At 40.0% G+C, this 15,828-nt stretch overlaps 1 pseudogene; it reads right to left on the reverse strand.

Moving 5' to 3' along the window:
• Nucleotides 1-1,887: 1,887 nt before the first annotated feature.
• On the reverse strand, nucleotides 1,888-2,357 carry LOC101341624 (protein SYS1 homolog pseudogene; annotated as a pseudogene).
• Between the last annotated feature and the right edge of the window lie 13,471 nt (nucleotides 2,358-15,828).

The following is a 15,828-nucleotide window of genomic DNA, read 5'->3' on the forward strand; positions in this document are numbered from 1 at the left end:
TTAAACGTGCTCAAGAAGAACCTGTACATAGACCAAGGGGCAGTCATTCAAACAGAACAAGCGGATACTGCGTGGTTGAAAGTCAGGAAAGATGTGAGTCAGGGTTGTATCCTTTCACCATACTTATTTAATCTGTATGCTGAGCAAATAATCCAAGAAGCTGGACTATATGAAGAAGAACGTGGCATCAGGACTGGATGAAGACTCATTAACAACTGTGATATGCCGATAACACAACCCTGCTTGCTGAAAGTGAAGAGGACTTGAAGCACTTACTGATGAAGACTACAGCCTTCAGTATGGATTATACCTCAATATAAAGAAAACAAAAATCCTCACAACTGGACCAAAAAGCAGCATCATGATAAACAGAGAAAAGATTGAAGGTGTCAAGGATTTCATTTTACTTGGATCCATAATCAACATCCATGGAAGCAGCAGTCAAGAAATCAAATGACTCACTGCATTAAGCAAATCTGCTGCAAAAGTCCCCTTTAAAGTGTTAAAAATCAAAGATGTCACCTAAGGACTAAGGTGCGCCTGACCAAAGCCATGGTGTTTTCAATTGTCTCATATACATGTGAAAGCTGGACAATGAATACGGAAGACAGAAGAAGAATTGATGCCTTTGAATTACGGGTGTTGGTGAAAAATACTGACTATACCACGGACTGTTAAAAGAAGGAAAAAAGCTGTCTTGGAAGAAGTACAGCCAGAATGCTCATTAGAAGCAAAGATGGCAAGACTTCATCTCACATACTTCGGACACATTATCAGGAGGGACGAGCTCCTGCAGGACATCATGCTTGGTCGAGTAGAGGGTCTGCGAAAAAAGGAAGACCCTCAATGAGATGGATTGACACGGTGGCTGCAACAATGGCCTCCAACACGGTAACAATTGTGAGGATGGCACAGAACTGGGCAGTGTTTCATTCTGTTGTATACAGGGTCGCTATGAGTCAGAATTGACTCGACGACACCTAACAACAACAACACTTTGAAATAAAAATATGCAATATTTCACTTAAACCCTAAGAGCTAAATAGGCTTTTATGGAAACTCAACCATAACATTGTTTTCATGAGGAAAGGAGTTTTGAATTTAAAAAAAAAAAAAAAAAAACCTACAGTAAATTGATACGCACACACCACACATATATGTATACATGCATATTCAAATACATACGTATATGTGTGTATGTGTGTGTGTATGCACACATATATATTTAGATTAACACAAAAACAATTATTTTTTAAGTCTCTAACATTTGAAGTCTTTTTCTTAGTGCTAAGGATAAAAAAAGTAATGTGATTTTCAACTTACTTTGGTTTTGACATATATGCTCTTTAATTCCTCAGAATCCTGAAGATCAAAATGTTACCTAGCAAAAAGGGAAATCTTGCTGATCAGCTAAAGAAATCGCCAGAAATTTAAATGAACTATGTTCTACAATCAGGGAGCAAAATAACTAGAAAACGAGAAAAATAAAGGCTGGAAATTCTGGTGAGTGTGCACAGACCCTAGGAAAAGAAAGACCTCCTCCCTGCAGAACACATGCCAGGTTTCCCGTTTTTTCTAAGGTCTTGATTGTGCAGGCTGGTGACAGGTATGGTGGCTCAGAAGTAACATGGTTCTGATTCTGTTATTATCCTCAAAGAGGTCCCCTTCCTGGCCTCTCAGACACTAAAGCTTCAGCAGAGGCCGTTCTTGTAGCTGTGACCTGACTCCTCCCTGCCTTCTTCACAGGCCTCACTACCTCTCCCACATGGACAGAGACTTCACATTGCCAGGGTTCCTCTAAGACCTGGGCTGGACCTCATCTAGAAGGTCTCAGCAACCCAAGGTGTTGGGGGGCCAAGTGCCCCACAGGGCGTCTAGGGCCTGATCCTAGACTTTGGATTTAGGGGCTGAGTTGGAGGGTATTTCCTTGAGCTCCGTCCACATGCGCAGGCACTCCCCGATGACAGCCATGAGTGCAATGCACAAGGCTTGGATCAGCCACCAGGTCAGCCCCGAGGGGAAACGGGAGCTGTAGAACAGTAGCCTAGGAGCTAAAAGAAATAGACAGTGACAGTGAAATCCTGGCACTGGTTCCCTCGCTGAATGAAGGACAGCAAGCCCAGGGCACAGGTGAGGGCGCTGAGGATGAAGGACGTCATGGAGAGCTGGCCTGGAGGGATGGACAAGCCCAGGATCTCTGCATCAAACACCTGGTCCAGCAAAGGGCTGCTGCACACCAGCCCGTCCACCAGCGCCAGCCATAGGCCCAACGAGCCAGAATAGACGGTCTGCATAAGGACGATCCGCTACAGGATCAGCAACGGGTCTCACATGTAGCTGCGGAACTGGCCTGCCATGCTGGCTCACGCGGCATGGCCGCCGAACAGGCCTCGGTCAGAGCTGCGGCGATATGGGCCCGGGTTCACCCTGGTACAGGGGGCCGACTCGAAGATTGACACGTCCCACCGAGGCCGGGCCTCACCAATAGGCCACCGCCACCGCCCCCTCCCCACCCCCAAACAGCACTGACAGACAGGACCATAGAGAAGAGGCTGTGCCAGCCTAGAGAGGCAAAGCTCCAGCGACAAGGCCAGAAGGTAGTTTCTTCAGGAGCCTATGTCACAGTTCTATGGAAACTAGAGGAAGTTCAAAAGTCTATTAAGGTGACTTGATTTTAAAATAATTTAGTTGTTAAATGCTGCTTGCACTTGTGTCCCATACCCAAGGACTGCCATTTTTGCGTCTTTGTTCAATTATCTGAGGTTTATTTGTTAAATTATGATATGTCATTACGAGAAAATTCAAATGTAGAGGCAGAGGAAAATGTAACCAGCAAGTTAGCAAACAGGTTAGCATGTCATTCCAATGAGATTCTCCTAGTTAAATTAACCTGGTTATTAATCCCAGAAAATACCCGATGCCTACATAAGAATGGATTACTAAACTTTTGTACCTCTCACTGTCATGCTTACTGGCTTTTTTCAGAATATAAAAGTAACACAAACTCATTTAGAGAACTAAGAAAATACAGAAGAGTAAAAAGAAGAAAACAAAAGTTACTCATAGTCCCACTGCCAAAGATAACCTCACAATTTTTAAAAATCTATTTCCTTTACTTTTCTCAGTACATATGCATTCCTATTTTTATGAAATTCAGTACTGCGTAAACAGTTTCATATCCTGTTTTTTTATTTTACATAAGCGCACTTAACATCTTCAAAAACATTTGAAAAACATTACTTTCAGTTACTACAAACATATTCCACCATTCCCTTTATTTCTTTTCTAAGTGGGTTCCTTTTTTTGTTTTGTTTCTTGCTTTAATTACTTTCTTGGTTTTTTTTTTTTTTTTTTTAGGAAGGTAGAATTACTTGGTCATAGGCTACAAACAGTTTTAAAGGCTTAGATACATATTTCTTTCCAGAGTGATTATCCCACAACAGTATATGAGAGTTTGGAGCTATCTGTCCTCTTGTTTGTGAAATTCTGTACTCAGAATATATTTTTTAATCTTTTCTTTTCCATTTGACAGGTCAAAATTATATTACTTATTTCTTTTATATTTATTATATTATTATTGGCCATTCCTGACTTCCTTATGCTTCTGACTACCTCCTCTTCTTAGTTCACACAACTTCTCTTCTTCCTGATGTAAATCCTAGACACAAGGAATGCTCTGCTCTTCCAAAGACCCCATCTACTCATAAACTACGTCTATACACAAATAGCCAGGCAGAGGGTGGGGCTCTCAATACCTAGATGTGGAATTGCTGATGGCATAGAATAATTAGCTCCCTTCACTTGTACTGGAGAGGGCGGAACAAAACAAGCTGGCATGGGATTTCAACTCATGGTGTGCTTGAGCCCATGTGTACCAGCTCAAGAGAGCTGATGATGTGCATCTCTTGTCAACTCTGTGTTCAATGATGTCACTCTGATTCCTCGAAATCAGCCACAGTGAAAAGATTTACACCATGGGAATCAGACAACACTACATAAAATTTTCTTCCCCAGAGAACCATTGTTTTAACAGCACACCCCTACTTCCACTTCTGTTTATGGCAGATAAGCTAGTGTCAGACTAACTCTTTAGTCTGAAGGTGTCAAGTACTATCAAGACAACCAATACTTAGGGTCTAAGATTCTAGAAAGAAGGGAAGTCTTGAGAAGTGAGCCCTGATATTACCAGTTGCTGTGGAGTTGATTCAGACTCATGGCAACCCCATGTGTATCAGAGTAGAACTGTGCTCCATAGAGTTTTCAATAGCTAATTTTTTGGAAGTAGATCAACAGGGCTTTCTTCCAAGGTGCTTCCGGGTGGATTCAAATCTCCAGCATTTCAGTTAGCAGATGAGTGCATTAACCATTTGCACCACCCAGGGACTCGAGTCCTTAGTTTCTGACCTATTCACTAGTTTATAAATGTAGATGAATATCACCTAAATCCAAGAGAAGTCACCAAATGTATATTAAACAACATGAAATACAGAAGATCAGAGCTATGTCCATCATTAGAATCCTGATCTTGGGCACTTACCGTTTCTATTTTTACCTTCACCTCTAACCTAGGAGATAAAATGAGCAGTTTTACAAATTAGAAAACCTAGACCCAGAAAATTTAAGTGCCCTACGATTCAATTGGTGGCAAAACAAGGACCAAAACAACTATCTCCTGACCCCTTTGAATACAAGGTGTTGCTACTAAACCACAATTCGGTATGGTGAGCATTGATATGTTTTCCTTAAACTTGCAGTTGGATTTGCAATGGCTTATCCATGCTTGTGTTGACTGGATGACTAAAGAACATAAAATTATATTGTAAAACCACATCAAATATTTCTGTGTGACAATGCTAGGTGTTCAGTAACTGCTGACACATTCATTCAAGTCAAAAGTGATTCTATGGTCATGAAACAAAGTCAACAAATTGTCTGCTCACATTCAAACCCATGAACTTGGATGCTTTAGAACCTTACTCCAGCCATATGAGCTAATTCATGATCTTTTCAATAAAAAGATACAGAAAAGTCTCTAAATCTAAGAGTACACTTTGAGTGAATGTCAAACATCGTGTATGATAGATAGATTGGCTTTTTTCCTCAAGTACTGAGCAAACTTTGTGCTAAAAAAAACTCTCTGTGTTACTGGTAATCAAAAATGGATTTACTTAGCTGGCTAGCTTTAATTAGTTTGCTGGTACTCCAAAGACTTTTGTGAGAATGGGATTTTTTTTCTAATACCTGTAATGCATACAAGAGTTAAAGCTGACTCCAGCAAAATCTAATTCTAGAAGCCCTAGAGTAAAATCAAGATAAAATAATTTACACCACAACCACTGCATCAAAATAGAAAGAAGTCTATGAATAGTCCAATAGCTATCACCACTATGATCTCCCAAAGAAAGAAAACCAGAATTTAATACTTTATAACAAATACCACATTCATTACATTTCATTTGCTTTTAGCTTGTCCGAAAGGGTTGCCGTTTCTAAAGCACATCAATTTAACAAGTTTATAATATATTAAAGACTAAAGGGAGACGTACAAAAATGAAAAGGGAAGCAGTTCCTTTTCTTTTAGAATATGTGTTTACTGCTGCTATAAGATTGTTATTTAATAAATAAAAGGCAAGAAAAATGACCAGCTAAGCAGGGACAATTTCTCAGCATTTGGGGTCGTACTGAGTAGGGAGTTAGCACGGCTGCCTTGCAATGTCAGACCCTGCATTCATCACTTGTTCTTTGAATGAGGAAAGATCTCTCCATTTCACTGGATCTGAGCATCTCTGGAGCCCTGACGGCGCAGTGGTCAAGAGCTTAGCTGCTAACCAAGAGGTCAGCAGTTCGAATCTGCCAGCCGCTCCTTGGAAACCCTATAGGGCACTTCTACTCTGTCCTATAAAGTTGCTATGAGTCAGAATAGACTCCACGGCAACGGGTTTGGTTTTTTGGTTTGCACATCTCTAGCAATAAGATGATGATAAAACAGTTAAGCACTCAGCTGCTAACCAAAAGGTTGGCAGTTCAAACCCACCCAGGAGCTCCGTGGGAGAAAGACCTGGTGATCTGCTGCCATAAAGATTACAGCTAAGAAAACCCTATTGGGCCATTCTACTCTGTCACATGGGGTCACTATGAGTCGAAAATCAACTAGACGGCACCTAACAACAACAACCAACTTATATATTAATGAGAACATATAATAGATTGATACAAATACGTAGTTATCAAATTCAAGCAAAGAAGGTTTGGCAAGTTGGAACTTGCTTTTAAAAACAGAAATAGGCAAAAGTGAAAAAAGAGGAGGAGGGATTGATAAAATTCTATCAGGCTGAACATACTACTGTGATACCAACAGTAGACAACCTCTATCTAGAGGTACAAATATTGAATCTCCCTTAGTCCCCTCACCCCCAAAACTATAAATACTGAAGCTTGCCAAATGCCAAGTGGTGTTTATAATAGAGAAATGAAGGTTATACAGAAGTCAAAATTGCCAAAACTTCTAAGACTTGAGTCAGAAGATCTTGCTTCTAGCCCCAGTGCTTCCCCCTAGCTCTTAACTGTGTTCCCTTATGCAAATTTCCAAGTCTCTTTGGGTTTCCTTGTCTGAAAATTAAGGTTAATTGTTATTGTTACTAGCATTCCCTCCCTCAGTAGCCTGAATGCCCCTGAGGGTTCAGGGTAACCTGGAGAAGGCTGAGATTCTTCTGGGTCACAGAACCTTAGAAGATGTTATTGACAGCACAATGTCTGGTGGGATGCCATGGGAGTTTGTTCAACTCTGTTCCAAGTGTGACTTAGGAAATGAAACTCTCACAAAGATTCCCTATATGTCAATTTTATGATATATTCTCAAGTCGTCACCCTAATATCCCCTTCCATAACCATAACTAATCCACATTCTACAGTGAAGAGAACAAAAAGGGCAGGTGATGTTGAGTTCCCAGGGCCTCATCTCCTTCTTGGCAATTCATAGTCCTGAACAACAGTAATTAGGTCATTGTATATAACCATTCCCAATGTCTCAGGGTCTCAAATATTTTAAATTCCTGTATATTCTCCCAGGGCCTCGCATCAAACATTTTAAATAATGGCCATGGGAATACTAGGTCCCCACCAAAAGGGTCATCATAATACAAAATGTAGAAGATATTCTAAAACACTTAAGTAAAGGGCCTCAGTCAAAGATCTTTTGAGGCTGAGATTCATGTTGAGCCTTAGTTAGAAAAAAAAAGAATGAGGGAGAAAGAAAAGATTTTAAAACCATCTACGATCCAGTTTCATACCAAAAAAACTCACTGCGTCAAGTCGATTCTGACTCATAGTGATACTATAGGACAGAGTAGAACTGCCCTATAGGGTTTCCAAGGCTTTAAATCTTTACAGAAGCAGACTGCCACATCTTTCTCCTGCAGAGTGGCTGGTGGGTTGCAATCGCCAACCTTTCGGTTAGCAGCCGATCATTTTAACCACTGTACCACCAGAGCTCCTCAGTTTGAATACAAAACCTTTTTATTTGGCTCTCTTATTAAGAATTAAAGTGTTAGTAAGACTGTTGTAAGGATTAAATTAGAACATAGAGGTAAAAAACACCCTGAAAACTGCTAAATTTTTTTAATTATTAATTTACATTAATCAGGCAACATAACAAAACATGGAACAAGTCAGTGAGTAACCTACCCAGTTCATAAAGGATAAAGTAATATTTCTGTAATTTCTAGTCAGAGGCACATGTATAGAAATTCTACTTTCTGTCTCTAGTGAAAAATAAAGTTCTTCCAGAAGAAATAATTTGCAAATATAGTGAGTTCTTCATCCACCAAAAAAAAACGTATATTTACTTATATTCAAATGGAATAATGTCTGATCAAGTTGTCAGTGTAAATGTGATTGCAGAGGAAATATTTAATCCATCTAAGAGAAAAAATAGACTTTAAGTCCACTCAGGAGCTCTCATAAAGTACAAATATTATTTTTACAAAAATTCTTTATCTGTTTCTTAGTGTAGATCATTGACATATACAAACCAAATCCAATGGCATATAGAAAGAATACATTATGATGAAGTCAGATTTATTCCAGAAATGCAATGTAACTCACCATATTAACAGAATAAAGAAGAAAAATCAATGGTCATCTCAATGGAATTGAAGACATAGTTGATAAAATTCAACACCATTCATGGTAAAAAAAAAAAAATTTTAATTTCTTTCTTAAACCACAGTATACTTGAAATAGAACTTCCTTAATATGATACAGGGTATACCCCAGAAGACTCCAAAAACCTACAGCAACTATTCACACTTAAGGGTAAAATGTTGAAAACTTTCCCTTTAAGATTGGGAATTAAAAAAGAGAGCCTCTATCACTACTTATATTCAACACTGTACTAGAGATTCTAGCCAGTGCAATAAAGGAAAATAAAAAATGAAAGGAGAACTCAAAAGAAGAAATAAAAATCTGTCACTATTGATATGATATATAGGTAGAAAATCCAAAAGAATCTACAGATAATTTCTTGAAATTAATAAGTGAATTTAGCAAGTTTCCTGGATACAAGGTCAATATAAAAATTAATATTAATAGTTCTATATGCCAGAAAAAATGAGAAAATATTTTTAAATGATACCATTACACTTGCATTAAAAAAATTCAACACCTAGAAGTAAATCTAACGAAAGATGTACAAGACTGCTTCCTAGAAACCTATAAAACATAGATTGGAAGACTTAACGGTGTAAAGATGTCAGTTCTCTCCAAGTCCTAGTTGGTCTTTTTTTAATTGTGGAAATTGACAACTGATTCAAAATTTTATGTGGAGATGCAAAAGACCAAGAATAGCCAAGACAATCTTGAAAAGATCAAAGTTGAAGGATTTGCACCACCAGATAATGTCTTACAAAACTATAGTAGTTAAGACGGGATAGATAAATAGAGCAATGGAGAAAAGAGAGACGATCCAGAAACAGGCCCACAAATGTATGGACAGTCGCTTTATGTCAAAGGTGGCACTGTAGAGCAGTGGGTGAAAAATGTGTTTTTGTTTTTTTAATAAATGATGCTGAATCAACTGGATATTCTTATGGGGGGATAAAAAACCTTGACCCCTAACTCATACGATACACAAAAATTAATTCCAGGTATATCATAGATCTAAACATTATAGTAAAAGTTAAAACAACAGAGCTTCCAGATGATAACCCATTGCCGTCAAGTCAATTCTGACTCGTAGTGACCCTAGATGATTACATAAGATAATAATTTCATGACACTGGGGTATGGAAAGATTTCTTAAATGGGATACAAAAAATATTTAAAGGAAATAATTGATAATTAGGCTACATTAAAATTAAGAACTTCTTTTTATTAAAATACACCAAGAGAGTAAAATGAAAAATGTAATAGAAAAATATTTATAAAATATATAACCAACAAAGGACTCATATTCAACATAGATAAAGAATATCTATATATCAAATGAAAAAGGGAGAGAACCCAATAGAAAACTGAACGAAAGACCTGAGAAGACACTTCTTAAATGAGTATATACAAATTGCCAACAGACATTAGAAAAGATGTTCAACTTCATCAGTCATGAGGGAAATGCAAAGTAAAAACTTAGTGTAACATCACTACACCTATGAAAATGGCTAAAATAAAAAGACTTCTTAAGGCCAAGGGCTGTGAAGAATATGGAGCAATTGGAATGCTCATATACTGCTGGTGTGAATGTAAAACTCTCAAAAACAGGCAAGAGATGCTAGTTCTATTCCTGGGATAATATCATATTTCTTAATCTGGATGGTTATTATACAGCTGTGTTCACTTTGTGATAATTCATCAGGCTATATGCTTAAGACTTGTGCCTTTCCCTGCATGTGTATTATACTCCAATTTTTTAAAGGTTATTTAAAAATGAATCATTGATGTTATTAGGAACTGAAGGACTATAGTCATCAAAACCAGTCAGACAATGGTGCAGGCTAAAATGAACTTTCTGAAAATCCTGCAATGTTAAAGCATAATTTGAACACTAGGACAATATCCCTGGGTTCACCAGTTCCTTTATAGGCTTTTTCTAATGTCTCATAGCAAAGACTTCCCAGAGTCACTTTGCCTTCAACAAAGCTAAGAAATCTAACAACTGTGGAAGTCTGAAGCTTTAGCTTTTTTCTTCAAATACTCGTCTAGAACTTGAGCAGTAGAGACAACTAGCAGAGGAGAGAGAGCCCTCTCAGCATGGGAAGGAACCCAGAAGTCATTAGTCTACCCTGATTCCAAACACAGGAGTCATCCTGCAGCATCACTGGCTTTCAGCCTCTGCTTAAACATCTTCAGTATCAAGGAACTACCTATTCCCTGGGTGAGACGCTTTCTACGTCTGCAAGTCAGCATGCAAAAAGCTCCCAATCCGCCTCTCCTTAACTTACACTCTTTAGATACAAAAGAGTAAACCCTCTTCAAATAACAGCCTTTTGAGTATAAGAAGTAGGTATCATGTCCCTCAGATAGTTTCTCTTCTTTACTCTAAACATTCCTGCTTCCTTCAATCCTTCTCACACAAAATTAGACACTGTCATGTTGAGACAAGAAGCTTTCTTTTTGTTCCTTAAAGGACTTCTTCAGGATAAATCTGATTTTGTCAGAGGTCCAGGTGAGGACAAAATCTAGCTATGGGGGACGAGAATGGCCAAGACCAATTTGTGTGTAGGCAGAACAGGCTGTTACCTGTGCTACATGATTTGATGGGCAGAGAAATTTTCTGTGAATAAAACGTTTTCCCCCACTTGCCCACCATGAAACATGAAGTGCATATAAATCACAACTTTGTGTTAAGGCATCAAAGATTACTATGAAAAAGCAAATGTTATGCCATGACCAAACATGAGTATCAGAGAAGAAACTAGTTTTTGAGATGAGATGGAATAGAACATGGGACAGGTGCAGTAGAGGAGAGTCAAAAACTATAGGCAGAATGAGACAAGCAAGAATCTGGAGAAGAGGACAAACCCAGTTAGGATGCTGAGGGTGGGGGACACCTAGGAACTAGGACTAAATGAAGGTATCAGTTACCAGTTGCCATTGAGTGAATTCCAATTCATGGCAACCCCATGTGTGTCACAGTAAAACCGTGCTCCATAGGGTTTTCAATGGCTGATTTTTTGGAAGAACACCAGGCTTTTCTTCCAAGATGCCTCTGGGTGGACTCGAACCTCCAACCTTTGTTAGCAGCTGATCACATTAATGGTTTACAGCACCCAGGGACTCCAGTGAAGATACAAACACCTAGAAAGAGGGGAAAAAAAATGAAAGAAAGAGGAGAAGTGAACAGTTTGCTAGGAGCTAGCTCTTCTCACAGCTGTAGAGAAATTCCAAGAACTAGCGGGTAGCTCAGAAGCAGTGGCATGGAGAATCTCTCCCTTTCTCTCTCTGTCCCTCTGTCTCTTTCTCTCTTGCACTCCCTGCTCCTTTCCTTTTCTTCTCTATGCAGCTGGCCCACCAGGAACTGCCCTGACAGGGAGATGTGCTGCTCTCCAGCTTCCATGCCAGTGACTAGGTAAGTGAAGTCTCATCAGCCCTAATCTGCATCCAGCTGTCCTGAATTTGGACAGGGTGAGGGGATGAGTAGAAAACCTGATTTTGACTTCTGGTCTAAGTTATATCCTTCAACACAGTCAAGTAAGTACATCAGGGCTATACGGGGAAGGGACATTTATTTGGCAATTAATAAAGCTGCATTTCAAACCCCATCTAGCTCAGAGTGTCTGTTCTTAATTGGCAAGAACTCAAATACAGTAGTAGCAAAGCTGGGTGATTGGCACCCTGAACTTCCAACTGTAGTGCATCGATAAATTAGATTGGTTACTTTACAAAGTCTTCGCTCTGTAAACATTTAAGCAGAGATCTTCTGGGGATAATGTTTTGAAACCAAAGAAGAAGCTTTATAAGGTAAAGATTTCAGCCTCCGTGGGATTGATTTCATAATATAATTTATCTATAGATAACCCGTTGCTGTTGAGTCATTTCTGACTCATGGCAACCCCCTGTGTTACAGAGTAGGATTGCTCCATGGGGTTTTCTTGGCTGTAATCTTAACAGAAGCAGATCTCTAGGCTTCTCTTCCATAGTATCTCTAGGTGGGTTTGAACTGCCAACCTTTAGGTTAGTAGTCCAGAGCAAACCATCTCCACCGCCTAGGGAAACTGTAGATAGAGGAAGCCTGAGATATTTGCCAGGAGGTAGGAATGAGGGACGCACAGATTCTCACAATAGAGAAGTGTCAGAGTCGGGATCAGAACACGTTCTATCTGCCCTTGTTCTAGAGTTCTTCTGCTATGTGCTCCTGCCTTGCAAACCATTGGGGTTAGGCATTTTAGCCCTGCCCCTGGTAGGGGTGATGTGTGCTTCAGGGACCCGAAATCGCCTGCTGTGAGAAACCCTTCATTCCAATCTGCTTGCACATAAATATAGAGAAATGGCAAATCTGACTCTGTTCATCCCACAAATCCTTCAGTTTGTCACACTCACACCTGGGACCATATGCAATGAAGTAAATTAAGAGCAACTGTTGATTTAATGGTTGATTTGGGTATTTTTTTTAAATCAACCAAAGCTTTCTCTAGCCGGCTCCGTTCATAAAGATAATTACACTTCAAGTTGGGAAACGTTAGCCATATCCCTAGGTAATGGGTTTTGAACTTCGCAAGATTTATGGCTGCTTCTTCCTATTTAAAGACACTCAGCTCAGAAGATTGCAAAGTAAAGTAGGAATGACAATTAGCCATCTTGTACTTCACTGAAAACCTTTGGAACCTGAAAAGTAGTCTGAAGGATTTCTTTCTTTTTTCACCAAAATTATTTAAAAAAAAAAAAACACAAAATTATAGAAATTTAGAACTAGAAAAGACATTCAAAATCACCTTGTCACAACCCAGAAGACAATGGCCAGAATACGTTTTGGTAAGGATTTATCATGCATTTTATACGTATTATAAATTTAATCTTTACAACAATCTTTTAAAGTAGGTACATAACCCCATTTTCCAGATGAGAAAACTGAGGCTCAGCAACATACAGATGGCATATGGAGTGGCTAGTGGGTTCAAGCCACCGACCTTTCGGTTCATAGGCAAGCACTTAAAAACTGCACCGCCAGGACTCCTTATATGGAAGAGGTTGAGATTCAAATTCAGACCTGTCTGACTCCAGACCCTGTGTTCCTAACACCTATGCAATCTCACCTCCCTATCCTAAAAGCTTCCCAATTACTTTGTATCTTATCCCCCTTCCTTCATGGGAACTCTGTATCTACAACTATCTTGTTTATTATTTTATTTGTAGTCTGCATTTCTCCACTAGAATAAAAGCTCCATGAGAGAAGGGACTTTGTCTAGCAGGTTCACTGTTCACTCCCAGGACTAACCACCTAACAGTCTCTCAGGCAGTGATGGTTGAATTACTATGCTAGATTTGTTCAAAAAAATTAGTCTGAGCCAGAAACAGAAGCCAGGTATTCTCTGGCTCCTAGACCAACGCCTATTCCATAGCTGTGGTTCTTCATTCACCTGAGACAGGGGAGCCTTTTTAAAGCCAAACTTCCATTATACAAAGCCAGTGGTGCCAACATTCCACCTGTTTACCTGCCTTCATAATAGCCATCAAATCCTGGCTAAAATCCTCTGTGTGCACGAAACTATTCTGGGACGAGTGGGTGTATAAAGGAGTATAAACTCTGGTCCCTGGTCCCAAGGGGTTCGTAGTCAAGCTAGAAAGACAGGAAATATATACCTTTAAAAAGTAACTTCCACTGGCAAGCAGCCCATTCTGAGCATCCAGCGAGCAGCTGTTTGTGACAAAGTTTATCTTCCCGCAGAAATTTCGGTTCCAGGGAAACATAACGCACCCCTGAGGTGAAGAGAAAGGAAGCCTCCAATCTGCCAGCTCTGACATCTTCAGCACCTGCTGTTAATGATACACCTGCACTCAGGCGTAATGTAGCGGGTCCTGTGATTGGCCGTTTCAATTGCTGTCTCTGTAGATCACTGTCCCAGCTGAATATCCAGGGACCACATTCATCAAAAGCATAATTTGGGTGGAACGTGACTGTTTTCCCATAGCTGGAGTTATGCACCAGTAAGAAAAATCGGCAGTATCTTTAAAGGCAGTTGGTTGTCTCTGAGGATAATGGATAATGGTTTTTATTTCTACTATTAAAAGGAAATAATCGGTTCTTTGGTGTGGTTTCAAAATTATTGCAATGTTTATTCTTGACCACCCATAAAAAACTAACAAGATTCTAACCATAAATCCAGCAACTATCCATCACTACCTTGCAGAGAAAATACCAGATTTCCCAATATCTGAAAATTGAGGGCAGGGGGGTGAGTTAGTTAAGTGATGTCAAAAGGCAGCAGGGTGAGGTGGAAAAGCTCTGTGCTGAGGACCTAGAGAGCTAGTGTAGTGGCTTCTCTCTGCCTGCGCAGCCCCCCTTTCCATCCTGGGACCTAAGTAGGCAAAAGACTCAGGCGGAGCCAATTACAGGACCCTGCCCCTCTCCCTCAATGATTAGTCCAAGTGCAGGAACATAACCCAAGCCAGGCCAAGCTCTTTTCCCATATTTTTCTCCTGGAGCAGGAAGGGAAGAATCCCTCTTTTTGCTTTGGTTGTGAGCCAGAAGGATGCCAGAGCTTCCAGCAGCAGTGTGGAGGACTCTGAGTAAATGAACCAAATGCAGAGAGAATCTGAAATAGGAAGCCTATACAGAGAGTCGATTCCCCAGTTCCAGCCATGGAAGTTTGCAGAGCTGCTGATCCCTGTGTGAGCTATCCCAGGATCCTTCCAATTACTCTTCCTTCCCCCTTTTTTTCTTAAGCTAGTTTTAGTTGAGTTTCTGTCACTAGGGATACAAAGATTACTGACTAGTATCTGGAAGTGGGGTGATACAAATGACAGACATTTAAAAGTTGAAAGGGCTTAGCTGATATGAGGTGGAGGCAGTTAGGATCACACCATTCCCAGCTGGGAAGACAATGATCCTTCTTACAGGGGCACTATGAGTCAGAATCGACACAAAGGCATCGAGTTTGATTATATGGGAAGACAATGGTCGTTCTTATGTGGAAACAAAGCAGACGTTTTATCTTGGGAGACAGACCATAATAACATTTTGGTGGTTTTGGTAGAAAAATATCAAGAAATGACAACGTGCTGGACACTTCTTCTGGTTTTCGAGTATGGCCCTTCAAGAGATAAATAAGCTTTAATTCAAGCTGACCCTTCTTGAAGTGGATAGGAAATAATAAGATAGGTATATCTAAAAAAAAACCCAAACCCGTCACCATCAAGTTGATTCTGACTCATAGCAACCCTATAGGACAGGGTAGAACTGCCCCATGTGTTGCCAAGGAACAGCCGGTAGATTTTACTGCCGACCTTTTGGTTAGCAGCCATAACTCTTAAGACAGGTATATACCAACCCAAAACCCATTGCTGGGGAGTTGATTCTGACTCTTAGTGACCCTATAGGACAGAGTAGAACTGCCCCATAGGGTTTTCAAGGGGTGGATGGTGGATTCAAACTGCCCACCGTTTGGTTAGCAGCCGAGCTCTTAACCATTTTGCCACCAGAGGCCCTTTCTGCTAGTAGCTAGTGATCCAAAGCTACTGAGGGTCAGACAACCATACTTCTGCAAAACTGTCAAAGATGAATCCCCTTCCCCATAGTGAAGTTATTTCACTGACAAGGACAGGGGATATCTAGGAGTAACTTAGAAATGGGGAAAGCCCTATGACCTAGACCTCTTTCAAACAACTCTTGTTTTGCAC

Source organism: Trichechus manatus, unplaced genomic scaffold (genome assembly GCF_000243295.1).
Source record: "Trichechus manatus latirostris isolate Lorelei unplaced genomic scaffold, TriManLat1.0 scaffold00007, whole genome shotgun sequence".
Lineage (NCBI taxonomy): Eukaryota > Metazoa > Chordata > Mammalia > Sirenia > Trichechidae > Trichechus > Trichechus manatus.